Source organism: Numida meleagris, chromosome 5, assembly GCF_002078875.1.
Source record: "Numida meleagris isolate 19003 breed g44 Domestic line chromosome 5, NumMel1.0, whole genome shotgun sequence".
NCBI lineage: Eukaryota > Metazoa > Chordata > Aves > Galliformes > Numididae > Numida > Numida meleagris.
In genome coordinates this window covers 50,177,236-50,198,309 of record NC_034413.1, presented here as the reverse complement: position 1 = coordinate 50,198,309, position 21,074 = coordinate 50,177,236, and the positions used below count along the sequence as shown (strand labels likewise).

The 21,074-nt window shown below is 43.0% G+C and overlaps 1 long non-coding RNA gene across 11 annotated transcripts in view; it reads right to left on the bottom strand.

Annotated features, from left to right (window-relative positions):
* The window catches only part of LOC110399345, a 125,612-nt gene that overhangs the window by 12,199 nt on the left and 92,339 nt on the right, over positions 1 to 21,074 (bottom strand). The window contains exons 6-8 of one of the 11 annotated variants that reach the window (XR_002439123.1): positions 16,445 to 16,585; positions 15,781 to 15,882; positions 12,526 to 13,411 (exon numbers count right to left, since the gene is read on the bottom strand). The exons of 8 other annotated variants lie outside the window; for them this stretch is intronic. This is a non-coding gene — a long non-coding RNA (uncharacterized LOC110399345). Of the gene's footprint in view, positions 1 to 12,525; positions 13,412 to 15,780; positions 15,883 to 16,444; positions 16,586 to 21,074 lie in introns of those variants that run through there. 2 more of the 11 variants (XR_002439124.1, XR_002439122.1) reach the window with 2 other exon arrangements.

Below are 21,074 nucleotides of genomic sequence, written 5' to 3'. Positions count from 1 at the left end.
AACAGTCGTAGATAAGAGCCAGCTCCTCGAAAGTTAGGAAATTTGTTAGATACCATTACTCAACTTTCGTGGTCATTATTCAAGGCAAGAGGAATTATTTAAATTCATGCTAACATTAGTTGCTGGCTGCATGTGCAAAGCGAGCACTGGAAAGTATCATACTGACAGATCAATTTAAAACACCCTTGTCTTTTTTGTTTCACCACAGCAGTCAGACGCAAGGTTTCATTCTTATGAATAATGTGGGTTTTTCTAAAGTAAATATGCGGATTTCTTTTCAACTCAAAAAGACCCTGTAGGTGCCTGTAGTTTTAACCCTGCTTTCCATAGAGGCACAGAATGTTTCTGGAATAGCAATTAACTCAGCATTGTCTCTTTTATTCTAGGCAAATTAATTCCTGTGGTACAGTTAAACAAACAAACAAACACAGGCAGAAAGACCTAAAGTCAATGGGTTATTTTTAGTCTTTTTTTTTAAAATTTGAACTGCTGATTACTGTGGGAACCATTCACAAGTGCATTCTAAGTGCATTCAGTGCCAGGTACCTCATTTTAACCATTTGAGAAACATTTTAGCATGGAAGTGTATCTTAATCGGTGGAGGAGTCAGTAGGAAATACTGTAACATACATACCGGAGTCCGCATTTCACTGACTTTTTGCTCTATTTTGAATGGAGAAACATGATTTGTTTTCCCCTGGGAAAGTTCCCCACATTCAGTTGTCAGCAGAACAGAATCTTTCTGCTTCCAGGGAGCCCTTAAACTAGAAAGATTTATTGCACTTACACCCTTGAAAGAACATATCTTTTTCTTTGAAGGCAGCCATTATCACCATCCCATTTTATATCTTTTCTGATAAGTGCAGGCAGTAAAGTAGATAAACTCCTTGCATACCAATTAAAGACACACGCACATCGAGACGTATACTATCAGGGATGCTCAGAGTAATATTCTTCTGAACACAGTAGATATATCTAGGGAGTTTGACTTTTATTATTCTCAGCTTTACACCTCTGACATTTCTAAAAACACAGCGGAAATTAATGAATTCTCACCCAAGACTCTATTGTCTAATCTTGCCCTGGCGCTCATGAATTATGGAAAATGACAGATCAGCTGATGACATACAGCGGGTTATTTTAGAACCACCCTTTTAACACAACCTGGGCCATGAAAGGCTCATTGCTGAATTTCATACAGCCACCTCACAAAATATTAGCCCTGTTTTACAAGACACCTTAAACAACCACCTGTCTCCTTCGCATCCAGCCTTATATGATCCCTGTCAAGCACAGAAAGTATGAAAGCTGGAGCCCTGAGCCTCAGGCTGCCTGTCTCTCTTCTCAGGTAGGATGCTGAAGTTCTAACTCTTAGCAACCTGCCTTGGATTTTTCCCCTGGAGATCTCCACAAGCTACCCATGGGCTCAGGGACATCTTGAGGCTCTTACACAACACCTCCTCCAACTGCCTGTGCAAGGCTCCTCCTCCATGCGCCTTTCCCCAGGCAGAAGCAAGGCCTTTGCTCACACTGACTGGGGGAAGTGCAGCCACGAGGGGCACTGAGCAGGCTGCAGCACCCCGCAGCCAAATTAACAGCTCCAGGCCCGAGGGTCGCTGCCTGCCCCGTAACACAGGCGTAGCAGGAGGCCTTCAGCCATGCCATCTCCCACACACTGTTCACACGGCCAAGATGGCGGCAGGGGGCTGGTGAGTGCTGCCCTGTGGGCCGCTCCCTCAGGGCCTTGGCTGAACTCTACTGTGACCCAGAGACCACTTGTGCACTTGGGCTGAGACCCGCTGTTGGGACAGGGTTCCCTTTAAGAGAGGATTATGGGAAGCAATACATCTCATTCAGAACACCTGAGAGAGCCGACGCTATAAAAAGCACTAATCAGTAATTAATACAAATAAAAGAAACAATCTTTCATGACACTGGTAATAATAACACTCCCGAGTTTGTTCTAATCCATCTTTTTGTCAAATGAAGCACCAGGGAATTTGTCTGCAGCAATCGGAGTATTTTCAGAGTCTTTGCTTTGATTTGCAGTGAGGGTTTTAGCGCTGCCAACACAGATCTCAGAATAAACAATGAAAAAATAAATAACCGAAAGGAGCAGCTTTAATACTTATAAGCCAGTATTTAATATGCAGGGGGAATCTGTTCTACATGTATACGCCACTTACACCGAAATTTTCCAAGTTACGAAGCCCCTACTTAACTTTATCTACAAATTCATCTACAAATAAGCCAGTAGGCCGTTGCACAAGCCCTGACAGTGCCCTTTCCTCCCATCTACTCACTGAAGAATACTGAGCTTCCTCCAGAGAAGTAACACCTTCCACCACACCAGACAGCCCTGAACCTTTAAATAGCTCCATATTCGTTATATTTAGGGACAATTACACCAGCGACTTCCTGGCTGCAAATACAATTCATTATTCTGAAGTAGAAGTAATACCTCTAATAGACTATGCATTGAGCTGACCCAAAATAGCTGCTGCTGAGTATTTGCTCCTGAACCACTCCATGGATAGACCTGTTAAATGATTCTAACCATAGACAGAAAGAACAGATTACTCTGCCGTGTAATTATTTGGCCCTACCTCTAAATATTTATGTAAACTAAATTTCTAAGGTGGACAACAATGAGCAGCGTTTAATAATGGGCTCTTAGGTATAATTCATCTGGAACTTGCTGGGAGGTTATAAATCCAATTTTAAATTAAAAAATTTGCATTCGCTGTTTAGTCATCCTTTAGCTCCACTCTTACTATCATTCTTTGAGTTAAAGAAAAAGACAAAGAAGAGGAAAAGAGAAATATAGGAGTGATTCTTTCTTCTGAGGGAAGGGAGCAGAAAAGGAGCATTTCCAGCTCCTGTAGGGCTGAGGGCGCAGCTCCTGCTCCTGCCCCGCTCTGTGGTGATGCAGCACTGACCCCACAGCACTGCCTGGCACCCACACAGCTGTCCCTGCAAGGATGTGCTACCCTGCTATGGACTCTGATCCAGCCCGATGGGCTTACAGGTTTCAGAGTTCACACAAACTGGGGAGACTGAAAATGACTTCAAGAGATTATTATGCATCCATTCCCCTTCTGCAGAGCCTTAAACCATAAAGAAAGATCTATTTTGCTTATGCACAATCCCTTTCTTCTTAGGAGGAGAGCACTCCCAGGTGCTCCGAGGACCTTTAGGTCACCCTCAGCACCCAAAGCAGATGGCAGTCCTCCTACTGAAGCACCCACCCTGCCTGGTGCCTGGCTAGACCTGAGCTGCACTCTATTCTAAACCATCCAGGTGATGGCTCTCAGCTTCCTGCCAAGTGCTGTGCTGCTCCTTTTGTTAGAGTAGCAGCAGTTTGCACCAAGCCTCAACCCACATAGTACCTGATGCCACTGCCGGAAGCCTCAGTGACAGGGTCTGGGGGTAAACCCAGTGCACATCTCTCTGCTCTGGCTTGTACAGGGCATTCTACAGTGCTAGTACGTAATCCGGAAATCATCATAAGGAATAATTAAACATTGAGTCAGATTAATTCCAGGCTTGCTTGCCCTGGATAATAATACTATTAATTCTCCAGAGAGGAAAGTAAGACAATAATGAGAAAACTAAACACACATAATTTCACAAAATGCACAGGAAATATTTCCAGTGTTAATTTTGTAATATGGAATATTCGTGTTGAAATACGGTGGTGACATAAAATATGCAGCAGTGGCAAATAAAGTCGACGGTCTGCCAAGGCTGTTTCTCCTTAACATGCGGATGGTTCCTGAGCTGTCACTCACTCCGAGGTGGCTGCCTGCGCAGCGCTCCCAGAGGGCTTCATCCAGGCCAGTGTGCCATGTTCGGCTCCAACATGGGATCGAACTACAGCTTGGGATCACATGGAAACCCATGACTGTGGGACAGCCTCAGAGGGTGCTCCCTGCTCGCTGCCTCCATGTCAGAGACACTGTGCTTACAGGCAGCAATCTAGATGCCGGAGAGCAAAACCCACATCATATATGGCTGCTGGCAAAATGATCCTGTCCGTGGGCTATTGCTGGCTCTAATTAAAGGAAGACACAGGCTACTGAGCTGGGGTCCCTTCCATCGGAGCTGAGAGGACAGCAATCTCCAGGAGAGCTGCAGAGGAGGACATGTTCATTTGACTGATTGCATTATGTCTGAATTAACGGCCAGGAAAAGAGCCATTATTGTGCTCTTACTGGTAGGCTGCTTCTGGGAGCTTTTGCTGTGCTATCTGCTTGAACGTGGAAGTAAAGCAACGCATTCCTAGAGATACGGCTGTATTACAGACTCTGTTTTTTTAAATCTCTGTATGTATATGCTCTGTGTTTGTATGAACAGTCTGAATTACTCGGACAAAAAGTGAAGCACAACCGCAATGCCATGAGCTGTGTGTGCGATGCTTTTACCTCTCCCAGTGCCTGGCCCAGGGCTGCGGGATCATTTCCAACCCGAAGCCCAGTTGCCTGTGGGGCAGGCTCAGGGCTGCTCTTCCATCTCAGCACAGCCCAGTTGCTCTGTCCTGCTGCGGGCAGTGGGGATTTGGGCTGCGGTCTCTGCTTTAGTAACAGCCCAAGCTGCTGTCTGCAGGCACGGTGAAGCTGGGTATGGTGCGCCTCTCCGGGATCAATGCTACAAGGCTGAGTGCTTAATGCATAATGAACGTTCAATACACTCAAATACAAATACCTTGCAAGGAGCAGGCTGTTAGTGAAACAAATGCTGCTCTAACTTTAAAATAGCAGTATTGTTTTATTGACGCTGCGGGTGGCAGAGACAAAGCAAAGCACGGTGCGACACGAAACACAGCACCAAACAGCTTTGGCTCCTGGCCTTCTTTGCATCTCCCTGTTTCTGGGGCTGGGAAAAGCTCACTAATTAAATCCTGGTAGCCAAGCTGGAGCTGCTGGGAACAGAGGAGTGAGGAATAACTGCTATCAAACAACAAAGGCTAGGTGGTTCAGCATGTGCTTGACAGGTGGGAAAACCTGGTTCAAACCCTTGGTGTTGGGAGTGCGCTTCTATTTTTTTGGAGGGGGGAGGAAGGCTTAATTCTGAAGAAAACACGCATGTAAGAAGTCTGGCTTCTCTCAAGAGTACACTAAACTTTCAAAAACGGAGCAAGTTCCAGAGCTAAAATTAGGCTCACAAGCTGCAGCAAGCTTGCAGGCTGGAATGAGCTTGCAAGCAACAACCTGCTTCCAACATTACATTTGAATGTAATGCTTACATTTCGCAGCTCTTCAGGATCACAACAGACTTCTAGCTGGATTACATGGCTCAAATCATCTCTTGCCAGGAGCTGTGGGATCAGGCTGTGGAGATCCTGCAGTGTGACCCTTCAATACAAATATGACTCATCAGTCCCACCCCACTCAAAGGGCAGCATCAAAGTTGGCTCCTATGGCAAACTTTGCCTCTTTTGGGAGTCCTCCCCTATTAAGTGAAAGTCTCAGCTCAGACAAAATGAAGTCAACAACAAATGACAAGCCAGCCAGATTCCTGGTTTCTGATTTACTACTTCTGTTTGGGAGCTGGCAGAAAATTCTACTGTAGCTCAGATACAACCCCCTCTGAGCCAGCTGGCATTGTCTCCATGGGCTTGGCTCCCACTGTGCACAGCACTGACCACCAGCACCACTGGGGTATAAATGTTTCTCATTTACAGTCAGTGTAGGCTTAAGACTCAGTGATTTCTATGGCCAAAACCATGATATAATCTGATCTGTGTGTTATGTGTGGAGAATCTCAACCTACATCCATAGGAACAGACAGGACGTGAGCAGCAGAATGAGTATCTTCGCAACTCTTCAGTGCCAGCGCATGGAAAAGTTTCTCAACGTCTGTTTAAAAGTTTTTGATAGGAACAAACCAACCTGTTGCTCTTCTAACTCACGATCAGAACTGGCTAAACATTTGTATTTGATTAAAAAGCAAATCTCAGCTCTTTGATTAAAAATTCAGAGAAGAAGAAGCAATTCAATCACCAGTGTCTAATAGCGAGTAGGAGGCGATTTTAACCATGCCAACTCCTATATGAGAAATGCAGAAACCAGATGACATATCTTCCTTTGTATTAGAAATAGTGTCAAAGCGCTGAAATTCCACTACATTCATTGTTGAAATAAGTCCCTTCTTGTGCACTTTCTAAAAGAAACCAGAATTACTTAATGAAGAAAGAAACATTTATTAGGATACTTTTTCACAGTGTGCCTTTACTGAGTTACTGAGCACTCCTGAAGCACCTATTCAAAAGTTTAATGAATGTGCTACAAAAGGTATTTTTCTATTATAAACTTAGAGCTGATTCATTCTCATTCAATGTTAAAATCAGCTTTGCCATCACCGCTTGATGCTTTGTCAGCTAAGTGCCGCTTCATAGGAATCTGTTATTACAGAATGAACTTCTACATTGAAATGTTGGAGCATTTATAATGAAATAGGTGCATATTGGTTTGGCTCTTCTGTGAACACAAGCGCTTTCCCAGCAAGCAGGGACACCATGTTATGGTAAAGAAATATTCAAAATAATCTATTTACCACATTATTTTAGTGGCTTCTGAAAAAAAATATTATGTGCTTAAACTGTCAGCATTAGGACATGGAATTTATTTTCTCTTTGCCAATTAATGTCTTTTTTTCTGTGTCATGGCTCCAGGGCTCTTCACAGCAGGACTCTGCAGAGTCAGAAACAAATCTTCGTTTGCAGCAGTGTGTTCAGAGGGCTTATTCCCATTAGCTCTAGCTTAGGAACCAGCACCAGAGCTGCATTGCGGTCCTGCTCCTGGCACTCCCATGCACCTGAGCCCCCCAACAGCTGCCTGTGCTTCCTGATTTGGTTTAGCTTTCCTAATGATGCAGGACTGTGCTGACCCTCTCCTCATTCTCAGATCTCCCCACGACATGCTCCTGTGGCTACAAACAGTTCCATGCATACTTTAAAGCAGTCTGGGGCTGATTTATTCAGTGCACCTGCACGGGGCTCGAGGGAACATTCTGCACCGCCCACAGCCTCCCAGGCACACGCATTCCCCACAGACTCCTTGGTCATGACCCTGTCTCCTTCTCCTTCAGCCGTGGGTTGCATAGCTGAAATGTTTCACAGGAAGACACATCTGAGAGCGTTGGTGAAGTGGTGGGAGATGGGACTGCTACAGCACCTCTTATCACAGAATTGTTTGAGTTGGAAGGGACCCTTAAAGGCCATCCAGTCCAACCCCCTGCAGTGAACAGGGACACCTATAGCCTCTCTAAGGCAACTTGTTCCAGTGCCTCACCACCCCTTACTGTAAAAAATTTCTTCCTTATTTCCAACCTAAATCTCCCCTCTTTTAGTTTGAAACCATTTCCCTTCGTCCTCTCACAACAGATCCTGCTAAAGAGTCTGTCTCCTTCTTTCTTACAGTCCTCCCTTAGATACTTGAAAAGAACTCTTGTCCCACTGGGCTCTGACTGTCCCTTCGGCAAGGAGTTGCTCGCTCTTCTATCAGAAGCTTGTGTGATACATCCTTGGGGAAGAGATATGAAGGTGGCAGCTTTGGCTGGAAGCATGAATGGGGCATCAGTGCAGTGCCCTGTGGTGAGGTGCTGTTGCCTCGATGCCTTAAAACAGAAGAAGAAATGCCCTGGAAATCTTACCACATCTGGCTCAGCACAGTCTTTCTTTCCTTCATTAAAATTTTGCCTGTTCGGATGAGTTGGAAAGGAAATCCCCTAAAGCTACACAGCTAGGCAGATAAAACGAGACACTGATGGTCTCCTCTTACTGACAGCACTTCAGCTGATGTACATGTGGAGAAGGACAAAGGAAGCCAGGAGCCCTGTCAGGCCCTTTTTTGACAATGTCTTGGAGGAATTAATCACATCAGTGCTTGCTGCACGAGGCTGTGCGTTTCAGGCACTGTTTGTTCCTCCAGCTCTTTAAACAAGGAAACACTTCTTCCCTAGGACTCAGGGGTCAGGTTTGGTCCCCTTCTGACACCTCAAATCCTTTCAGTTTGCCTGCTGCTGTTCTGCTAAATGGTGGTGTGAGGTAATTTATTTGGGAGCAGGGTTAAAGCATTAATGAGAACACCACATTTTTCATAAGCTCAGCAAAACTGAAAGCAGAATTCTCAGCTGAGAGAAAGAAAAAAAAAGAAATCCTCAGCACAAACTGGAGCCAAGAAGCATATGGAGCCATTTTAACCCACAGTTCTATCTTCTCAGGTTTCAAGGAAGTAAATCTAATGCGCGGTCTGACTGCCAATATGCATGCAGGAAGTTCATGCCTCCAACATCAGTACAGAGCAGGCTAATGGGAGTCCCACTCCTGTGAGGTGCTGAGAGCCTTCACCTCCACTTGCGGCCCAGAGGAGGGGCAGGTTTAGCACCTTGAAGGATTAGGCTTCTAAATGTCCCTACTGCCGATAGCACATTTGCCAGGAGAATTGATTTGACAAGGGTAGCGATGTATGGCCATTAAATTGTTTGCAGATTTGACCTATCTGTCCATAGCAAGAAATAATACCTGAAGTGCCATAACTCTGTCAAACATTTCAAAGGAATTCTTGTTTAAAGATCGAATGCATTATGTAATCTCATAATGTCAGATTAGGACATAAAGCTCCGGAACATGACACAGAGCAGCATTACAAGACATACTGTGTCAGAAATTTTACAAACAATTTCTTCTGGCCCTCTCACATGTTATCAGTTTGAGCAGTGACTATGATACATTTCAAATTTCTTCTGGCAGCCGGAGACAAAATGATGTGGGAGATATGTGACTGGAAATCTCATCCAGGGGCTCTAGAAAAAGATTTTTCCATAGCAAAACACTACAGGCTTGGGGATTTTGTCCTGCTGTCAGGGCACCTGTGGGGAGAATGGGGAAAGAGAAGGGGGGCAGAACGACTGGAATCGAGGAAAGTAACAGAGCCTACTGCTGTGTGTCACCAAGGTGAACCAAGGTTCTCAGTTAACAGAGCTCAAATAATTCATAGTAAAAGAAATGTTAAACCGTGCTACCTACCACCAGCAGGGGGGTTTAGGCTTACGCAGTGATCGTGGCTATGGTTTCATTGGCATCATTTTCCCCCATATGGATTTATTTTTATTTCTTGTTATTTGCCTGGGTGTAAGGCAACCGAGGCAAGATAGACACCTTTTGTCTTGGCAGGAACTATCTAATTTCTGCTAAGTATAAAGCATCTTGGAATGTGGGGAAATAGAAAAGCAAAATAAATTCCCACAAACTAAACCTAAAATCAAGACAGGTATAAAAAAAACCAGAAGTGATAGGAGAAAGGGAAATAAACCGGCAATGAAATATTGACAGTGATTTTTTTTTACGAGACTTGTAATAAATAAAAGTGATTTTAACTTTCCTGAAGTGACAATTTGTGGAAAAATAGGAAGCAGCTAAAAATGAAGCACTGAGCACACTAGCCTGGTGAACTTCAGCCAGAGTTTTGGATCCCAAAACTCCCTATTCTGATATTTTTATTTTATATTGAATCCGCATCCTTTTTATGACCTTTCAATTGAAAATATGCATAAAAGTATATATATATATAAATTTCATATATGGCATCTTTGGGAATTAAAATTTAATCAGGAGGAAGCACTGGGCTCTCTGGCAACTTCTGCCCTGGTCAGTGCAGAACAGCATGCACAAAGAAGGACTGTGAATGAGAAGGCCTCCGGTGTGCGGTGAGGGGCCCGCAGCACTGCAGTGATCTCAGGATCGGATGGCTGAAGCCTGGGAAGGCAGCAGGAGAGCTCTGGGATGTGCCATCCCTCCCAGAACAGCCTGAAACGCAGCAATGATGTGGCACCCCATGCTGCTGCTGCGGCCTTGTCCTAATACCATGCCTTGGGGAAAGGGTGACAGAAGAAGGATGCTAAGGCACCACTCTGATGGGGACCAGCTGAGCAGATTCCAGATTTTTGTCTTGCTTGTCTTGGCACAGCACGCACCAAGCTGGTCCCACACTCCAGGAGTGGAGTTTTAGGGAGAAACGTGCAAGTGCTGCTCCACTTGGCACAGCAGATTTTCAATGAGTTTGCCTCCCTCTGTGAGCCACGTGGACACGCACAGCGTGGGAACCCATCAGGCATGATGAGTGGAGGAGCCGGGAGCTGCTCTACGCTTCTGCACTCCTTGCAAGAGCTGTGCCCTTCGGCTGCCCCCCAGCAGGCTGCAGAGCCCCCACCTGTGCTTATTCCATGGGTAGCATCCTGCGGGCTCAACTTTGCTTCTGTCCCAGGACAAACCACAGAGAGTTCCTCCTGAAGCAGCAGGCAGCTCTCTGTCCCCCTCTCTCTGTGCAGGCTTTGCTCAGAGCAGGGCTGTCAGGAAGCTGAGCCCAGACCATGCTGGGCAGCATCAATTGTGGTAGCAGCCCTGCAGGATGCCTCCAACACCAGGAACCACAGCGCTCAGAGATGGTTTCTCACAGATGGCTGCTCTCCAAAATCTGCCAGTTAGCCAGCACCTCTGCATTAGTGGATGGTAACTGGGTCAGGATTACTTGCATTAGATGTAATCATGCTTTGTTCCCTCCTTTCTCTTGCTAATAAGTGGCTGCTTACTTACATGCCTTCTGGTCAGCCCTGCCTGTCAAATGACATAGCTGTCAAAATGTACATTATTCAAAAACAGACCTGTTGCCAGCTCTGGGAGGCTGGGGGATGGGTTCATGTATCATATCACTCTTCCCTTCCATACATCTCAATTTCCTGCTTTCTGCATGATTAATGCACACTTGCTTCCCTCTACATAATGTAGACAGCAAAGGATGAATTATGCTGCTTCATTACATTAACTGGTAACATGTCTTTCCATACATATATACTCTAATCGCTGCCTTCTTGTGCCTTGTGTTTGTAAATGGGCTATATAGGAAGAGTAAACATAGAATAATGGCATGTTGTACTCCTCTAATGTAACAGAAATCAAAGAAGGGGACAGAAAGGTGTTTCTTCTACCACAGAGTTAGTTTAATAGGTCCTCCTGATTATAAAGTCATCACTGTCCTCATTATACCTAACTTCTAGTGTAGAAGTTCAGCAGTTTTTACTAAATTCAAGGAACAGAAGGTAGACGTTTTCTGCATTTGATAGAGAATTGATACTAGTAACTGAAAATAACCAACGTGTACATCAGAAACGTAGGCTACAAGACATTGCTCACATACCGAGTGGTTAGTTTCTGCCTAAACTTACATCTAAACAATATAAGCCAATATTGGTACTCTCAGATAGACTCCAGCACTGCACCTGGAAATAAGAATATTATGCAGACTTGGAGCTGCTAGTAGCTTGAAAACAAAGAGCAATAGCAGATGCTTGAAATACAAAGAATCCATCCTGCTTAGGCATTTATTACATTAATAGTTTTTCCCAAATACTTAGCAGCAACGTGCTTTTATTGCTGACTGCTGACTACACAGAAGTGAGAGTGTGTGTGTGCACTGTACACACAAATGTACGCATTCTGGCTGCTCTGCTGGGCATAGACAGTCCCTAAGAGGACAGCAATAAGACTGTTTTAACAACACATAGCAGCATCAAATGATGCACCATAAGGACACAACACAAGGCAATACTGATTCCAGTCTGGATTTCAAGACAGGGGATAACGATGGTATTAACCAAAGATGATGGTGAATAGAAAATCAGCACTAACTGCTTAGCTTTGAGAAACACCATGGGCTCTTTAATCAGAAGCAAGAAACCAGCTGTTGGTTGCTGTTGTCCTTTTTTTTCCCTTTTACTTCACAGAGCCTCCAGAAGCTTATGTAGAAAGAAAATCAATTAAATAAAAATGGACAATGATGAAGAAGTCAAGAGAGCAATTTTAAAATCAATACATTGCTTCAAAAGAAGCTCACAATGTGGCTGCAGAATATGGAACAGAAGCCTGACATACCTAGCAGAAACAATGCTGAGAACCAAAGGGATATCTGGCAGTCCTCTCATATTTATCAGAAAGGATGGCATGGAGAGATTAGTAATAACCCCAGACATTAAAAACACATCAAATTAATCTTCTATTGTCTACTCTAACTCCTAAAGCATAACTAGTGAAGTTTCAGACACTGGGCAAATCTTCAAGGTAATCAACTGACAATGTTTGAGCTTAAAGAACCCAAAGCTCCAAGAATCAGCCAAGAATAAGCTGAATAAGCTCTTGCAGTAACTCAAGATCAGCACAAATATCACCCATTTCTGCTCCAAGTACAAGACATCATTATTCAATTTTCAAATAAACACATGGCACAGGCTTTAAAAACAGCAACAATTAAACAATAAAACTCTGCCAAAGCAAAATGTTCCATTATGTGTGCAATTTTCTCCCCAAGGAGTGGACTGAAGAAAGAACATCCCACATGTGAAATGTTAGTCATGTTGTTTGACGCACTTTCGGGTGATTCCCAGATAATGTGCTAAGGACAGTGCAATAGCTTACACAGACTGGTGGTGAAATGAAGGAAAAAACAAACAAACAAACAAACTTCATCTTAATGTTTGCTTACAGGCTGATGTTCGCGACTTTATGAAACCATGAGGGATTAAAGTCACCTAAATCATCGTAAAATATGGTGTTTGCAAACTATTTAGTGGAAAACATAAATGGCAGAAAGTGGCCTTCTAGTAGTGAGAAACTTGCTACAGGGCTTTAATGTTGCAAACTGTACAACTCAGCCCAAGACATTTCTTGGCCTGCTACTGCTGTGTCAAAATTAAGGCAGAATTAAATATGACTCAAATAGGCAGGCAGGGTACTGAGTAAAAAAATACATTCTTAGCCATTTTCACTTTTCATTTCGAAACCCTCTCTGTCTTAGCGCTCTGAAGAAATTCTTTTTGATTTCTTTTCTTCTGATGTGCAAAACATCTGAGAAGTGATGTACCCTGATGAGCATGAGGCATGCAAATACAACTCAGAGCAACTGGTACTTCTGTCAACACAGCACTGAAAACACTGATGTCATCTGGTATTTGCGGTAAGCCCCAAATACTCCTCTTGCATCTGAACATTTGTTGCCTTCTTCCTATGGAATTTCTAAGCTGGAATCAGGATCAACTATATCATATTCTATTTCTTTCCTTACATCAGGTTTTCTTTTTTGAATTCTTCTGTATCAAATGCACACAAGTTCCCATCTGAACTCGCATAATTGCAAGTCTGGCCTCTCCCTGCAAACAGACTTGTTGGCTTTTCCTTCAGCTATTACTATTTGCAGATGAAAATCCATGCTCACGTTGATGAAACAACCTCAAGCGATTAACACAGTAACAGCAGCAGAGGTGGCAAAGGACAAACCCATGGACTGTTTTCTTCACTGCTGCCCTGAGTCTGAGGCACTGCTGAGATCTGTTCCAGTTGCCTCTGGTCCACGAAAAGCTGCTGTAAGAATATAAAGGAGAAAACTGGAATAAGAAACTGATTGCATGGTATATGTGAGATGTCCATGTTATAATCAGAGGACAGATATGCTAATAGGTAAGTATCAACCCATATGTGAAGCTGGGAGTGTCATGTGCAAGACAAAGATGGGGCTGCTCTTTCATCTATAACTCTGATACGCATCACATGTTTTGAAGTGCATTATAACAGGTACAAGTTGCAACCTACTGTAGGGAACCTGCTTTAGCAGGGGGTTGGACTAGATGATCTCCAGATGTCCCTTCTGACCCCTACAGTTCTGTGATTCTGTGAAGCTGATAAGGTACTGGAGGGTGTCACTGGCTGCTAGTCAAAGTCCTGTCAGGATTTAAATTTACTACAAGAATTCACCAAATATTTTCTGTAAAATAGAATTCATTTTGGAATCAATTTTGAATAAATCATTATTATTATTATTTAACTGCTGTTTTATCAAGAATGAGCCTTGGAGCTGATGTTTAACGATCTGCTCATGTCAGCAGCAGTTCCTTGGATCAGCGAACTGACACCAGCAGAAACAAAGAGAATTTGAAAAAGCAACAAGTCCCCTCAAAACAAAGTGTGTGTAATTCTTCAACATACACATATTGAGCACTTGAAATTAATATTCCCTGGCCCTTCGCATATGCATCTGTGACTTGTATATAGGAAACAAAAATCAACAAAAGGAAGCAGAACAAATTAATAATCCTCTCCTTCAGCAAATTAAACTTCACTCTGCTAAATTAGTTGACCTTCAAAGTTTGCCCCGGGGAACAATGCAAGATTGGAGGGTTTATCTGAAGAAACTAAGATGAAAACTGGGATGAAGAATGTGAAGTGGCTTATGGAGTGGGTGTGCCCTGAGAGGTTTGTTTAGATCCCTTTAAAAAAAATTCACTGAAAGAGAGCACCACCACGACCTCCACATGAAGGTAGGTTTTGTCATGCCTTATTATTTATGGTAAGGAGCTTAATTACCACAGTAAGAATACATGAAAAGAGGAGAAGGAAATACTTTTCACAACTCAGCACTGAGTGTGCTGCATCAGCTCAGAGATGAAATGGAAAAAGATGGCTATAGACATCTGCTGTGGTTTTTGAGATACTCCAGACTGAGGTAGAGGTGTGTGAGTGTTCTTCAGCACAGGTGTTCTTCCAAATTGCCCCAGACACATGAGCTGAGATGACGTGAGTGTCTAAGAACTGTAATTCAGCTACAGAAGATCTTCTCTTTGGCATTTCAAACGTATTGGGTTTCTGTCACAACGAACTTGTGGAGAGTGGAATGTATAATAAGAAAAGAACCAGGATGAGTAAAAAGGCAAGTAATTATGTGGCTTTTTTTTTTTTTTTAAATCTTGTTAAATTTAAAGAGGACAATTTGTCTCATGCTGGATTTCGCCTGCCCCTGCTGACTTACAGCCTTTTCCCCTTAGCAGTAAGGCTTTGAGCACTGTGTTGCACAAACCCTTCTTCTGTGACAAGTGTGCAGTTTTGTTTTGTAGGTTTTATTAAAGGTATTGATGCACAATTTCCTAAAATCTGTGCTATTAGATACAAGTAAGATGGTTGATGATGACTGTACGAGTACACCAACATTAAAGCACTCCTACAGTTTCTCAGACTGTGAAAGTGCACAGCTAGTCCCCAACACTAGGAAGACTCAGATATGTCTTTCTAATGCAGCCAGCACTTTACTATTACAGGAGGACTCTCACTAGCATGCTTCTTGCAAAAAGAGGTGATCTGACTAGTAGCTGAAAACACTTTGGTGCCTGTTGCTTTGATGAAAAGCAGGAAACATAACCTTTGACCACAGAGGCAATAACAGTGCAAACTCTTCTGAAAACAACCTACAGGAATTAGTGTCTGGTATCAGTCGCAAAGTGCATTTAGAGCTCTCTATAAATCTCACTGAAGCATTTAATGAAATGGTCATCTTCCTGTGTAATTTGAAACTGATGTAAGAGTTTTGCACTGACAGTGAAGGTGTTAAGACTCCCACAGGAAAAGGGCTAGAACCAAAAGAACCCATTATACTGAGGAGTAGTGGCTTTCCTGGGATCTGGTCGGGTACCTAGAATCCAAGCGCAGGGCCTTTTCTCCTTCAAACACAAAGGAAGATCAGCCAACTCCAGATGGAATCTTCAGGGTCACAATGTTGAGTAGGGGCCACATGCTGCTAATCACTTGAAACACTGAGAAGGGTGAGCTTACACGGTCTTTTAAAAAGATATGTAGGTGTTTCCATTTTGTTTCATACTTCATGGGTCTGAAGATTGTTCTGGGATATGGGAGGTCTAGATTCTGTTCCCTCTTCCCCTTCATCTGAACGACTCAAGATCTACCTGGTGTGTTCAGCAGAGTCTCCTTAAGGAGCATACGAAGACTCCATCCTGACAATGCTGTTTCCTCACTGGAAGGGCAGGCCCTTTTTTCCACCATATGTGCTGGTAGAGACAAACGTTATCTTATCAAAACTCAGTTTTCAGCAAGTCAAGGATAGACTAACAAACATACTGTAAGTTGGCTTCCATTAACTGACTAAAGCTGGTATAGTCGAATAAAATGTTTGATGTCAGCCAGGTTATTTTTTTCTATATTTGAAGAAGATTAATGGGTTTCTTTTCTACCTAATTTTCATCATGATATTCAATTCTTATTGTGATTTTCTATTTAATGTGATTTTATCATGGTTTTTTAATCATCACATCTAAGCACTCCTAATGTGAAGCTCTTTTCATGACCTTGCTGAAGATTTCTTTCTGATGTCAGAACCCCTGCACAAGCAGGTGTTACATACTTTGGCAGTGATAGAATTATTCTTTCATAGTCCATAGAAGCTCTTAAGCTGCCTTCATCCCCACAGCATTTAAAGTCCATTGAGTAGCACATTAACTGACAAGACCAAAATCCATCATCTTTGCTTCATTCTCCTCTCCTGAGGAAGTCTGTATGTAGGAGAATGTGTAGCTTGGGTGTGGTTCCCACTGCATTTTACTTTAATCCTACCTGATGTTAGGATTCAGAAATATTCTCCCCTCACTTGGAGCAGTGACTGCAGATAAATTTGTGTTCTTTAATTCCTGCCATCATTTACACTCCAGTCAGTTCCAATCTTGTCCAGAAATCAGCTTTATTATGACATGTGATCTAGTGCAAATGTTGAGAAAAAAAGAACCTTTTCTTTGGGCATTTTATACTGATTAAGTCTCTTGCATATACAACAGAGCTGTCCAAGCTGTCTAGGGATTTTCTGCGTTCTGCTGCATATGCATTAATACTAGCAGCTACAGCCATTACTCCTTACATACATAGCTACCAATAAAGGCATGCAGTTGAAGTTTCACTAGTGAGTAAAGGTTGATGGTCAACTTTGTGGTTGACTTGCTCCTAGAACATCGAGCCACACAGGTAAAACAATTCTAGAATAAGGTGATTCTAACACTGATGATAATGGAATATTCTTATGGGAGAGTACTCAATCTTGGAGAGCTAGATAGTCACTTAGTGTCAATATTACCCATTAAACCATGTTCCTAAGTGCTACATCTACCTTTTCCTTAAGCACATCCAGGGACAGTGACTCCACCACTTCCCTGGGCAGCCTGTTCTGATGCCTGACCACTCTTTCTGAGAAGAAATTCTTCCTAACATCCAACCTGAATCTCCTCTGGCACCACTTGAGGTCATTTTCTCTCGTCTGATCGCTGTCAAGAGAAGAGGCCAACCCCTACCTTGCCACAACCTCCAGTCAGGTAGTTGTAGACAGAAACGAGCCTCCTCTTCTCCAGAGTGAACATAAGACTTGTGCTTCAGACCCCTCTCCAGCTTTGTTGCCTTTCTCTGGACATGTCCCTGGGCCACAATGTCCCTCTTGTAGTGAGGAGTTTAACACTGAACACGGCAGTCAAGGTGCAGTCTCTCACCAGTGTTGAGTACAGGAGGATGATCACCTCCCTGCTCCTGCTGGCTGCACTATTTCTGATATAAGCCAGCATGTCATTGGCCTTCCTGACCCCACCGCTGGCTCACACGTTCAGCTGTGTATCAACCAATATCCCTAGATCGAGCCACTCTGTTTCAAACCTGTAGCATTGCCTGGAATTGCTGTGACTAAAATGCAGGACCCAACACTTGGTTTTGTTGCACTTCATCCCACAGGCCCCATCCCAGTGATACAGCCTGGCTGGGTCCCTCTGTAGGGCCATTTTACCCTCAGGCAGATCGACACTTCCCCCCCAACTTGCTGTCATCTGCAGACTTACTGGGGGTGCACCCAATTCCCTCATCCAAATAATCAGTGAAGATATTAAACAAGATGGGCCCCAATACTGACGACTAGGGAACACCACACATATATAAGGATTCAAATATACAAGGATTCAAAAACATACAAAAGGAACCCAATATGTATTATTTCAAAGAAGATTCCATTACATGGGAAGGACTCGAGCTGTGGTTGCTGAACTCTCAATTCTGATAGTGCTGATGCTGCCAAGTATGAAGCAGCCCCCGTTGACAGATCTGTAGAGAAAACTTGAACTCTGTGCAGAATTGCTGTGCTTGCTAGTTTTCCTAGTATTGTTCTGAGCAGGTTAGTTTTCCTTTTCCTATTTCACAAGAAATCTCCTTGAATTATTCCTTTTACTCTTGCCACAAAGCCTCTCACAACATTTCCTGTCAAATTTCACCTCAAGTCTCCTGCTTGATTAGTAATGGATTTATCCAAGCTCTAATTTCTCTCCCCCACTGCTATTCTGCTCTCTCTTCAACTCTAACAGCTCCTTCCCTTAGCAGGTAATCTTTCTTTTGCTGTCTGATTTTTCTCCCTCCCCTCATTCTCGAGGCATTAGTTCTCCTCCTCCACCTTCTGTGTTCTCTCTCTCTCCATTCGTACCCCTCTGTTTTGTGTCCCTGACACCCCAGAAGCAGAAATCAATCTGGTCAAGGTCCCCATCCCTAGTTGCTATTTCAGAGCTCTGGAACCAGCTCAGTGTTGTGGTGTTGCCAACAGAGCTGGAGGAGAGGGCAGGGAGAGAACCAAGAGGCAGCACAAAAGGCAAGGCAAGCAGGATGCCTGCACCAGGCTGTACGGGGGTCCTGCAGAAGGGAGATGCACAGAATTGAGATTCCTCCATTACTGGGCTGCATCCTCCCCTACTAAGGCAGCAAATGTGAGGGAGCGCTCAGAGCTGAAGCACCTACGAAGGCTGCATAAGCAGATCTGGGAATGACTTCAGGAATTTTTCTGAACAAAGTACTAAAAGGGATTAAAACACAGGGCTGAGAGAGTGCACAGTCACCCATGCCTTTGTCCACAAACACCACATCTAGTTGTGTAAATGCTGGGATATGCTGAAGGTAATAGGTATATAAAAAGACATCTACAGTCTTGCAATTAGTATTTAGCACCAGAGAAACCATTAAAAAGCCACTTGTTTCCTTACTGGGCAACAATCTATTAAAAGCATGACATAGTGTTTGCATATTACTGACCCAAAATACAAAGAAAACATGGAAAGAAGCATCTTTAATTTCCCACAGAGTGTGATGGTGGGGCTCAGTGTTTTCCTCTGTTCTGAGACTGTTCCTCCAGGACAGTTACTCTGGCCACAGAGATCACTGCCATGGATGCATCTCTGATCTTTACAAAAAGAAAGTGGAAAATACATCACAGTATGTTGGACAGTCTTGGTATGTAGCAGCAAAAACACATGCTCATGAGAAGGAGTGTCCTGTATCCTGCTGTGGTAAATACTGGACATTTCACTGGCTTGAAAAATGAGTGTTTAGCCATATTAAAGGCAACACACTCCATGCATCTCCATGGGTCAGTTTGAACACTGTCTCATCTACACCAATGCCTATGTTGTTTTAACCCAACTCAGTATTACGCTGAGGTGTTATTCACTACCATGCACTCACGCCATTCAACCTGCCTAGTAGATCACTATAGCAAAGACACACCAGGAAAAAGATCCAGAAAATGAAAATGAGTTAGAGGAGGAAGTAACCAAATACTTCCATTTATATTTCCATTCCACTAGATGTACACAAAACTGGAACACAGCAGATTTAATAAAGAGGAGGTGAAATGCCTTCTGGCCAATACCAAATTAAGCTGTAGCTCTCACTGTTGCAGGAGTCACAGAGATATTCCATGATAATTCTGAATAGGAGGCCCCAGGAAAATTTGCCTTCAATGAGTTATGACATATATTTGGTCTACATATTATTTTCTGTAGAATTCTCTGTTCTCATGATATCTGTTGGGAATTTAGCCAGTAAAAAAGAAATAGAATCAATTATTCATATAGGCCAATCCCAGAAAGCAACCTAAACATACTCTTAAACTGGTTTTGAGCTTCCAGGTTGCTTGATCAGACTTTCTGGAGAATAGCAGACAACCATTCCCACCATGACTGCTTCTGTTTTATGTGAGGAAATGTTCTGAACTGAAGCCTGGAACGAGCAAGGCAACCAACCTCCTGTGGTGTTTCTGAACCACTACGGAAAGAAAAAAAACGACAATCTTCTGGATACAGCCACACATTTCTAAATAAAAATCAGTCCCTCCTACTTGGAAAGTCTGCAAGAACCAGGAAGACCTGACAAGATCTTACAATATCTCCATCCTACTGTCGGGTCTTCTGTCTAGCTCAGGTCCCTTGTACAACCTTCATGTTTGGTTGAAAAACAAAAGCCTCAATTGCATGAGAAAACTTACAGAAATATGCTACAAATGGCCATTTATAGCATAATTAAAAATCTAGATGACAGGAGAGTTCATAAGCTTTCCCTTTGGAAAAAATATAAAAATATTTTCTACTACTAAGGTAACTACTAAGGTTATTTATTAACAGCCAAATTACAAAAATGTTAAATTCATTCTTGTACCTAAATGATCTTTCAGTTTTATTGCCTAAGCAGGTACAATTTTATTACCTAAGCAGGACTTTACATTAAAATTATTAAGAAAAAATAAAATCTTTAGTTAAAGATATTAATGTACGTTTTATCACAAGTTTATCTCTTCATCAAATCCTATTACATCCATTATTGGGACATAAGAAATATCAGCAAGAATTATTTCCTACTCAGCAGTCTGATTCATATGGATATCTGTTTTCAGCTCAAAACAAGAGCCAGCAGTGTTTCTTTAGTATTATTGTAGGGAAATTAGACTCCTGCTTTGCCCCAGGAGCAGCAGGTTTTTACCCCAGGAGGCAGATGGAACCTAACTACTATCTTAGATTGTTAACAGATTTCTATTCCTGTTTGAAACTTGCAGTCCTGGGAAGTAAGTCACCTTCTGCAGAGAGAAATGCAGCACTGTGGGAACACCTAGCCACCAGTAAAGAGGATCTTCTGCAACATGCAAGTGTGGTGCATCCACCCTGCAAGGTCTCCACAGGGGTATGGTAAGAATGCACGAAGGAAGAAGAGATCTCCGACACAATTTAAAGCTCACACAAAACATCAAATCAACTTAAAACAGCCATGCTTTATCAAACTGATATTTTAAGATAAAGTTCTGAATTCCATTTGTTTGCAATGTTGATGGGATTGCTCTCACCATGAGGAGTCCGGTCCTGCACTGACCAGAAAAATTCATCCTCACTGTCACAAGCAAAACTTA